The sequence below is a fragment of the Rhinoderma darwinii genome, chromosome 2 (assembly GCF_050947455.1).
Source record: "Rhinoderma darwinii isolate aRhiDar2 chromosome 2, aRhiDar2.hap1, whole genome shotgun sequence".
Taxonomy (NCBI): Eukaryota; Metazoa; Chordata; class Amphibia; order Anura; family Rhinodermatidae; genus Rhinoderma; species Rhinoderma darwinii.
The window spans coordinates 415,066,747-415,076,887 of NC_134688.1; the positions used below are offsets into that span (position 1 = coordinate 415,066,747).

General features: G+C 42.1%; 1 long non-coding RNA gene across 1 annotated transcript; it reads left to right on the forward strand.

Annotated features, from left to right (window-relative positions):
- The first annotated feature begins 3,816 nt into the window (after positions 1-3,816).
- LOC142741451 (uncharacterized) lies at positions 3,817-9,648 on the forward strand. The gene is made up of 6 exons (XR_012881143.1): positions 3,817-3,848; positions 5,622-5,672; positions 5,878-5,922; positions 6,462-6,494; positions 9,233-9,280; positions 9,581-9,648. It is a non-coding gene; the product is annotated as an uncharacterized LOC142741451 (long non-coding RNA).
- The last annotated feature ends 493 nt before the right edge of the window (positions 9,649-10,141 follow it).

Genomic DNA, 10,141 nt, shown 5'->3' on the forward strand with positions numbered 1-10,141 from the left:
TTGTTAGGGTATGTGCACACACAAAATCAAAATCGTCTGAAATTACGGAGCTGTTTTCAAGGGTCAAAAAAACGCCCACGAAAAAGAAGTGCATGTCACTTCTTTAGCCGTTTTTCAATGACTCTAGAAAAACAGCTCCAAAAACGGCCGTTAAAAAAGCTGCGAAAAACGAGAGTTGCTAAAAAAACGGCTGAAAATCAGGAGCTGTTTTCCCTTGAAAAACAGCTCTGTATTTTCAGATGTTTTTTTAGTAAGTGTGTGCACATATAGTGAATAATCAAGGTACTACTTTCTGTTTCCTATAATATTTGGCGCAAGGCAGCATGTTGATTGGTTGGAGTCCAGTATAATTTCTATATTCCATGCTGCACTATTTTTCTCTTATAAAATCCGGGATATTTAAATAAGGCTAGGGCTACATGGCTGGTCGCGTGATACAAAGATCGCTAGGTTGCATTGCGACATCACAAGTATGCTTGTGAATGTGGTTCTCTTACAACATGTGACGTGATGCGACCACATCTGCTGGATTTTTGGTCGCAGATCGCAAGCGACTTTTCCAGCACAGAGTTAAATCGCATGTGACTGTGACTCATTTTTGACATGTGGTTGTATTTTGGATGTCGCAAACCCTAAATCGTATGCGACTTGCAAACAAATAGCACACCAAAATAGTCCTGCAACTTTAATGTAACAGCATGTCGCAGAGAAAACGCACACTTTTTTTTTTCTTGTCGCACAATTTTAATGTAACTTGATGTTGTGCCACCGAACTCGCCGTGTGGTTACAGCCATATGCTCAGTGGATGACAAAGGGGAAAGCTTCAAGTCTCCTATGCTCCCTATCTGGTATAACAGGTGTAGCTGGGAATGTACTCCCCAACGCAGCACGTCTGTTATGACGCACACTGCTGAACAACCTAACATTGTTCACTTCACTGGCATTGTTCTGAACAGAAAAGTCCCTTTGAAGCTAAAGTCACCCCTTCTGTTTGTGGTGTGATGTATACGCCAGGAAAATCTTCTGTCATATAAGCCAACATACCCATAAACTATCATGGGCAATCACATAATTGCCAACTGTCCCGAATTTGCTGGGAATGTCCCAAGTTTTCAGAGATGGTCCCGGAAAATTACTGTCCCAGGACTTGTCCCGGCAAGTGCTACATTCAATTATATCTGCGTCCTCAGGACGCAGATACAATTGAATACTATGGCAAAGCAGAAAACTATCAGCTTCCTGCTCTGCCAATCACTCCTCCTGGAGCGCAATCCCTGGCCAAAGGGTTTTGCCGACACCCTGTCTGGTGATTCCGCTGCAGGAGGTGCCACTGACGTTGCTGCCCTTATATGGACAGTGAAGTCAGGGCTCTCTCTAAGAGTGGAATTCCCAGCCATGGCGCTGGCAACGCTTTGGCCGGGATTCCGACACTCCATGAGTAGCCCATGACATCATTAAGGGCAGTAACGTCAGGGGCACCTCCTGCAGCGGAATCACCGGCCAGAGCATTGCTGACGTCTGGCCGGGGATTCTGCTCATAGAGGGAGCCACAACAGCTCTATCTACAGGAGGTGGGGGCTATGTAAAGGGGGAGTATGTGGCACTATCTACAGGGGGAGTATGTGGCAATATATACAGGGGAAGTATGTTGCCCTATATACAGGGGGCGTATATGGCACTATATACAGGGGGAGTATTGGCACTTTCTACTGAATTGATGGCCAAATCACGCACCGCACACAATGGGCGCGTAGGTGCGTGATAACGCACCAATATAAGACATGCAGTGAGTTTCATGCAGCGGATTGTCGCTGCGTAAAAAATCAAGCATATGTGAATGGCCCCATTGAAATCAATGGGTCTGTGTGCTGTGTGTTGTTTCAATGCACAGCACACGGACGTGATTCACGCTCGTGTGAATGGGGCCTAAGACAGACACATGCAACTGTACAGACACAGTTCCATAAGTTTGTCTATATGTTCAGCAAACATAAACATGGAACGCAGTGTGAATTTAGCCTCACAGATACAAATGACGACTGTATTATTGCTGGGAGGACATTCACTTATAAATTAGATTCTTCTAGATACTATTACGCCAGAAAACTGATGAAATGACATAAATAATTCTCACTGTACTCACTGTCTTCTCTATTCTGTGACTATCAGGACTCTGTTTCCAGAGGACGTGCTGTAAGTATATCATTGTAAGATATTGTGTAATGAATGAAGACAATGGAGGAGATTTATAAAAAATGATGCAAGTGAGAAGTAGAGCAAAAGCCTACATAGCGTTTTTAGGAAAAACCCTGCGCTTTTTGCTGCATTTCTCCAGCTTTTTTTTAAGGCAGAAACAGTGGCGGCCAGATGTTTGCTGAAATTCAACAGGGAAATACTAAACACACTATAAACAATGTTTTTTACTTGTGGCGTTTTTCTGACCTTTTGGTGCGCTTTATGGGTCAGTGGTGTTTTTTTTCAACACGCAACATTCTCCATAGGAGTTTTATATAGACTTTTTTATATTTGAAAAAAATGCATTAAAAAAATGCATGTTCTATTAAGAAGCGCTAGCAAAAAAAAAGTCCATAAAAACAGCGTGAATAAATCCTTAGGCCCTGTTCGCACGTTTTTTTTGCAGGCAGATTATGACCTGCCTGTAAATTCTGCTGCGATCTTCGCTGCATTTTGAACTCGCGGCCATTGAGCGCCGCAGGCAAAAAGCGCCACGAAAACTACTTTTTCTGCCTCCCATTGAGGCGTAAGAGCGGCAAAAAAAACCGGGACACTTTTTTTTTACTGCGAACGGCTAAAACTTGCTGCGGAAAAAAATCCCTCCACCTCCCATTGAAATCAATGGGGGGCGATTTCAGCTGTTTTTTGGTGCTGATTCCGAAGCGGTTTCCACGTCAAAATCAGCATATAAAAACTCTGTGTGAACTTGTCCTTATGCCACTTTCACACAGCAGTATTTTGGTCAGTATTTTGAAGCCAAAACCAGGAGTGGAACATAAATAGAAAGAGTCTAATGGAAATATTTGCACCTCTCCTGTGTTTTAGACCCACATCTAGTTTTGGCTTACAAATACTGATACAAAATACTGACCTAAATACTGTGAAAGTGGCCCTAGTCTGGACTTACATACAGCGTTATGCTGCGTTTTTCGTGGCGTTTTAATGGTGGTTTCGCAGCATTATTTTATGTTTTTTTTTTGTGCGGTTAGATGTTATACTTAGGCCCCATGCACACGGCAGTGCCCGTAATCACGATCTGCAATTACGTGCAAGGCCGGCCGTTGGCGGCCGCGGACAGCCACCTGCATTTTCGGCCCGTGCTTGCATACAAAGTATGTGAGTATCGTCCGTATAAAGCAAGAGATAGGACATGTCCTATCTTTTGCGGCGGATTTCTACGGCCTGGGCACCTTCTCGAAAATATATGGGAAGGTGTCCGTGATCAATAGAAATAAATGGGTCTGTAATTGCGGACTAAATCTACGGCCGTGTGCATGTCGCCTAAAGTCTATAGTACAATATAAAATGTACTACATAGATAAAAACTGCATGTGTGATTCCAGCCTTGTATTCACACATTGAGGTTGAATTGCAGTTTTTTCTGCGGTTTTGTGCAAAATTGCAGCCAAACTATGATTCAACAACACAGCGTGTGACTGCAACCAGATTAGTTACTATGGGCAACTACTCCTCAATTCACTAGTTTTGATAAATCTCCCCCAATGTGTAGCACCTGGAGGAGTGACTGTTACCCCCTTATTATATGTAACATTTCTTCTTTTTTTCACAATAGATGGATTGAGAAGGTGATGAAGACACCGAGAGAATTCAGGTATTTATCTGTTATCTGTCTTCTTGACATAGGGACTCGGAATTAGTCTGGGATTTGTGTCAATTTAACAACATTAAATCCTGAGGTTTTAATTCATGTAGTTTATTGAGCTTTCACTATACGGGTAGGAACAAACACAGCGTAAACACTGCGGATTTTCCGCAACGGATTAATTGGGAAAATCCGCTGCATATTACAGTGGCAGCAGTGTGGGTGAGATTTCAACAAATCTTGTCCCCCACACTGCGGTAAATTTCCGCCGGAATAACCGCACATAAATTGACCTGCGGTGCGGTTACTTCAACGGCAGCATGTCGATGATTTCTGCGGATACGCAACTCTTCTGTTGCGGGTTTACCCATTTAATTCAAAGGGGTGCTTAAAGAGGCTCTGTCACCAGATTTTGCAACCCCTATCTACTATTGCAGCAGATCGGCGCTGCAATGTAGATAAGAGTAACGTTTTTATTTTTAAAAAACGAGCATTTTTGGCCAAGTTATGACCATTTTTGTATTTATGCAAATGAGGCTTGCAAAAGTACAACTGGGTGTGTTTAAAAGTAAAAGTCCAAGTGGGCGTGTATTATGTGCGTACATCGGGCGTTTTTACTTCTTTTACTAGCTGGGCGTTAGGAATGGGAGTGTATGATGCTGACGAATCAGCATCATCCACTTCTGTTCGTTAACACCCAGCTTCTGGCAGTGCACAGACACACAGCGTGTTCTCGAGAGATCACGCTGTGACGTCACTCACTTCCTGCCCCAGGTCCTGCATCCTGTGTCGGACGAGCGAGGAGGACACATCGGCAGCAGGCGACAAAGGATCCAGTTCATTCTGCAGCATCGGCGTTTGCAGGTAAGTAGCTACATCGACTTACCTGCAAACGCTGATGCTGCTGCAGAATCAACTGTAGCCTCTGGTGCCGATGTGTCCTCGCTCGTCCGACACGATGCAGGACCTGGGGCAGGAAGTGAGTGACGTCACAGCGTGATCTCTCGAGAACACGCGGTGTGTCTGCACTGCCAGAAGCTGGGCGTTCTGAAGAGAAGTGGATGATACTTCTATACACAACGCCCAGCTAGTAAAAGAAGTAAAAACGCCCCGATGTACGCACATAATACACGCCCAGTTGTACTTTTACTGTAAACACGCCCAGTTGTACTTTTGCAAGCCTCATTTGCATAAATACAAAAATGGTCATAACGTGGCCAAAAATGCTAGTTTTTTAAAAATAAAAACGTTACTGTAATCTACATTGCAGCGCCTATCTGTTGCAATAGCAGATAGGGGTTGCAAAATCTGGTGACAGAGCCTCTTTAAACCTGCAACCTAGCAGCGTGTGTTGCGATATTTGTGGCGGAATCACAGCGATGCACCGCTAAAACCGCAAGTAAGAAAAAATTAAAATAAAGTTATACTTACCCAGAGTTCCCTGCTTCTTCTCCAGTCCAGCCTCCCTGGATGACGTTGCAGGCCATGTGACCACTGCAGCCAATCACAGGGAGGCCGGAGCGGACATCAGAGGAGGGAGGGGGTAAGTATGTGCGATTATTTATGCAGCAGAATGTACACCCGAAATAATGCACCACAGTGTGTTGTGGGATTTCGGACGGCATTCCCTGCGGTGTTCAGGGCGGATACGCTGCACAGCTTGATGCAGTGTATCCGCACTGAATACGTTGTGTGTGTTCCTAACCTACATGAGATTTTCTGTAACTTTCAAATAGGACAAAGTGTCAATAATCCTAAACAAATATGTGCTTTTTGTTATAGACCATTTAAGTTCAAGGAATATAAATGGCGCCCTAAACTGGAGACCACCATGTAAGTATGAAGAAGCAGAAGAGCGGACATCATACTGCTGGAGACTATGGGTTGACATATGAACCCATTGTGATCTGTTGTGAGGTTTTCCTCTATAATCCCCCCCCCCCAACAAGTATTTGTATAATCATGTATCCCCGCTGACTGCCAGTCATATATATTATATATTTATATAAGAACTGTTTTATGTAATATATATAAACAGGGAGGTTGCAGTAGAAGAGACAGAGGATCCCGTGCAGATTCCCAGGTGAGGAACCAATAGTTATAACTCAGCATATGGCATCAAGGGGTTAAACAGAAATTAATTGTAGTTTTCTCTTACATGGCTTTTGCCAGCAGTTGCTCCAAATATGGAAGAACGGAGAAGTCCTGTATGACCTAAACAGATTGTCCAGAGACGTTAGACTCTGTTCACATCTATAGTATAATCGGCCAACACTGTTGCTGCAGCGGCATTTTACTGAATTCTTTTACATTCGTTTTGCCATCTGTACTTTATAGAAGGAAATGTAAAGACATTGACTGCGTAATGTCACCCTTCGTTACCAGAACAATATTGTATATCGTTTTAGAAGACTTTTTATAATATGTTTAGAATATTGCAGGGCAGTAATGTTTTGCTGCAAGGATGTAACTATAATCATAATGAACATAATATATCCACCTGCATGCGTTGGTGACCTGGCTACAAGATTACGTTTTCTTTATATCCTTTTCCATATAATATTTCTAGTTTTGTTAAAGTAATAATTTATTTCTGATCATTTCTTGGTCATTTCTCTTCAGGAAAAGCAACAGGAAAACCAGTTGGCTATCCAGGTAAATACAAGTGTGGTCAATGCATTTACATTATAAAGAAACTGCTACTGGGACAAACAGCGCTCCAGTGTTGTCACCCTCTTTTTTTCTACACTTGTTAGACTCTGTTCACATCTCATAGTTTGCGCAGATGTTCTTTTCTGGCGCGAGAGCTGAGCATCCAGAGATGCTCCTAACTTATTAAGAGGTGTAATAAAGTAAGAAACATCTTACTTCAGCGCTATTTAGGGTAAGACTGGCATATGAAACGCCAGTTGTAATAAATTCCCCCTATACGTTTTATTGTGTGATATAATGTTGGAGTAAATATCTTTATGTGATATAACCCGGTTTCAATAGACAAAGGGCTCATTTATCTAACACATCCCACAGTAAAGTAAATTACGTTGTGTCAGCCATAGGTCTCTCCGGTGGATAAGTAAATAACTATCAGAAGTTGTTGAGGCCTAAAGAGGATCTGTCACTAGTTTAGTAATGCCCAATCTCCTAGCTAATCTAAAACTCTAACACTAATGATAGTAAAAATTGTGTCCCAAAATGTATATTATATAAAAAGTTATGAGCTCTTTTCTAAATATGCAAATGAATCTATACCAGACAAGTGGGTGTCAACACCAGCGATTCTCCTGAGGTGGAGCTACCTCACAGTCTCTGACGCTGTCCTATCAGCATGAAGCTGCTTCACACAGTGTGAGAGACTGAGGCTGAAAGGAAGGGGGATCACTCCAAATAGCCATAACTCCGGCTTTGGAAATCTTTTATGGTGGCATATAAAAGATGAGATTCTAATCGATTGCAGTTCTAGCTGTGAAACAACTGGAGGTCTCACCAGTTGAAAATACAGTCTGGAATGGAAGCTGTATACTGTATGATGATTTTATGTTGCTGGGCTTGGAAGAGGAGAACTGTATGACGCTGATTGGACAGCGTCCTACTGAAAACAATACACCGCCCAGAGTTACCTCCCATTTGGCAAGTATAGCCAAATGAGCATACTGTATTTAGAAAAATGCACATTACTTTGCAAATAATAAACGTTTTTGAAAAAAAAAAGTACATTGTAGTTATCAGCATAATAGCGCCTATTAGATTAGTTAGGAGATGGGGCATTAATAAACAAGTGACAGATCCTCTTTAACCCCTTAGTGACCAGCCCATCTTAGGTCCTAATGACCAAGCTATTTTATTCGTTTTTCTATAGTCGCATTCAAAGAGCTATAACGTTTTTATTTTTTCGTCTACATAGCTGTATGAGGACTTGTTTTTTGCGGGATTAGTTGTACTTTTTAATAGCATCATTTTTGGGTACATATAATTTTTTTATTAACTTTTATTACCTTTTTTGGGGGGAATTATAAAAAAACCTGAAATTCCATCATTGTTCTATGTGTTTTTAAATTGACGCCGTTCACTGTGCGGCGTAAATAACAAGTTAACTTTATTCTATGGGTCATTACGATTACGGCGATACCACATATGTAGAGTTTTTTTTATGTTTTACGACGTTTGCACAATAAAAACACTTTTGAACTAAAATTATTTGTTTTTGCATCGTTGCTTTCCAAGAGCCGTAACTTTTTTATTTTTCCATCAATGTAGTGATTTTTTTGGCTTGTTTTTTGCGGGACGAGACGTAGTTTTGATTGGTACTGTTTTGAGGTGCATGGGACTTATTGATTCATTTTTATTATGACTTTTTTGGGTGGCGATGGAAAAAAATTGCAATTTCGCCATTGTTTTTTGCTTTTTTTTTTACGGTGTTCAACTTGCGGTTTAAATTACATATTAACTTTATTAATTGAGTCATTATGGTCGCGGTGATACCATATATGTGTACTTTTATTTATTTTTTACACTTTTACTAAGTAAAACCACTTTTTATGGAAAAAAATGTTTTTGTTTTTTTTTACTATCATTTTTATTATTAATCTTTATTTCACATTTATTACTTATTTTATTAGTCCCACTAGGGGACTTTACTGTGCTATCTTAAGATCGCTGCTATAATGCTTTGGTATACTTCATATACCAGAGCATTATTGCCTGTCAGTGTAAATCTGACAGGCAATCTATTAGGACTTGCCTCCGGCGCGTCCTAATAGGCATATGTCCAGGGCAGACCTTTTATCAAGCCCCTGGCTGCCATAACACCCCATCGGAGACCCGCGATTGCATTTGCGGGCCGCCGATGGGTGACAGAGGGAGCTCACTCCCTCTGTAAACAAGTTAAATGCCGCGGTCGCTATTGACGGTGGCATTTAACAGGTTAAACGGCCGCGATCTAAGTAAACTTCGATTGCGGCTGTTGGTTCAGGAGCCCAGCTGTCATTAGACAGCAGAGCCCCGGCACCAGCCTGCATGGGAGACCCGTGCAGGACTTAGACTGGGCCAACGTGAAAAGGTGTTGGCCTAGCCTAAGGCCCCATAGTGACCAATGTGAAACGGCATACTGGTGGTCACTAAGGGGTTAAGCCCCTCAGAAAGCGATATTGACAAACTTTTTCTAGGCATAGACTATGTAAGAAAACATTTTTGTGTAACCATCACATTGGCTTGTATTACTACCCGTACGTGAACCCTCCTGCATGGCACAGCCCCCTGTAACCACTACCAGTGTCTACATCACACCCACTAGGGTGTCACTGATTCCTTTCTATCCAGGCAAAAGCGTATTCTCCATCACTGCTGTGATGTGTCTAATGTCATGAAAGTAATGATTGGTTTTCTTTTTTTCTTAGACTAAGATCTCTGTTTTGCTGCTCCTCGCGCATTCAAGATCATTAAAAGTGAGTACCGAAAATTTAAATCTGAACACAATCGGCTGTCCTGCTCTCAGGCTAAATATAAAGTGTTACTCGTTAAGTATCCTAATGATAAACCATATTTATACGACACAAAAAGGTACACATGGACAGGCCAGACCTGTATATTATGTAATAGCAAATTGGGAATGCTGTGGATCATTGTTTTCCTGTTTTTATTTTAAAATGAAGCTTAGAAATGTGAAATATGATATGCTTATAATTTAATACAGAACTTGTGTTTATGTTTTGCTAATATGTTTGCTTGGTATATCTCCAATCTAGGTCACACCGTACCATCAGATTGAGGAGAAGGAGGAGACTCGCCTAACATCTGGAGGAGTCTGAAGGAGGCACCCGTACCATCTGTAGACAAATAAGGTGCCCTTACCATCAGGAGGAGGAGTAATTTGTCTCATATGGGGGAGGAGGAGGTCCCCCTTTACCATCAGAATGACGTGTAGGCTCACTTAACATCTGTAGGAGCAGGAGGCGCCCATACCATCTAGAGACAAATGTAGCGCCCTTACCATCAGGAGGAGGATTCATTTGTCTCATGTGGGGAGGAGAAAACCCCCTTTACCATCAGAATAAGGTGAAGGCTCCCTTAACATCTGAAGGAGCCTGGTGGAGGAGGAGGCGCCGTACCATCTAGAGACAAATGAGGCGCCCTTACCATCAGGAGGAGGTCATATGTCTCATATGGGGAGGAAATGCCCCCTTACCATCAGAATGAGGAGAAGGCTCCCTTAACATCTGGAGTCTGGAGGAATAGAAGGTGCCTATACCATCGAGAGACAAATGAGGCGCCCTTACCATCAGGAGGAGTCATTTGTCTCATATGGG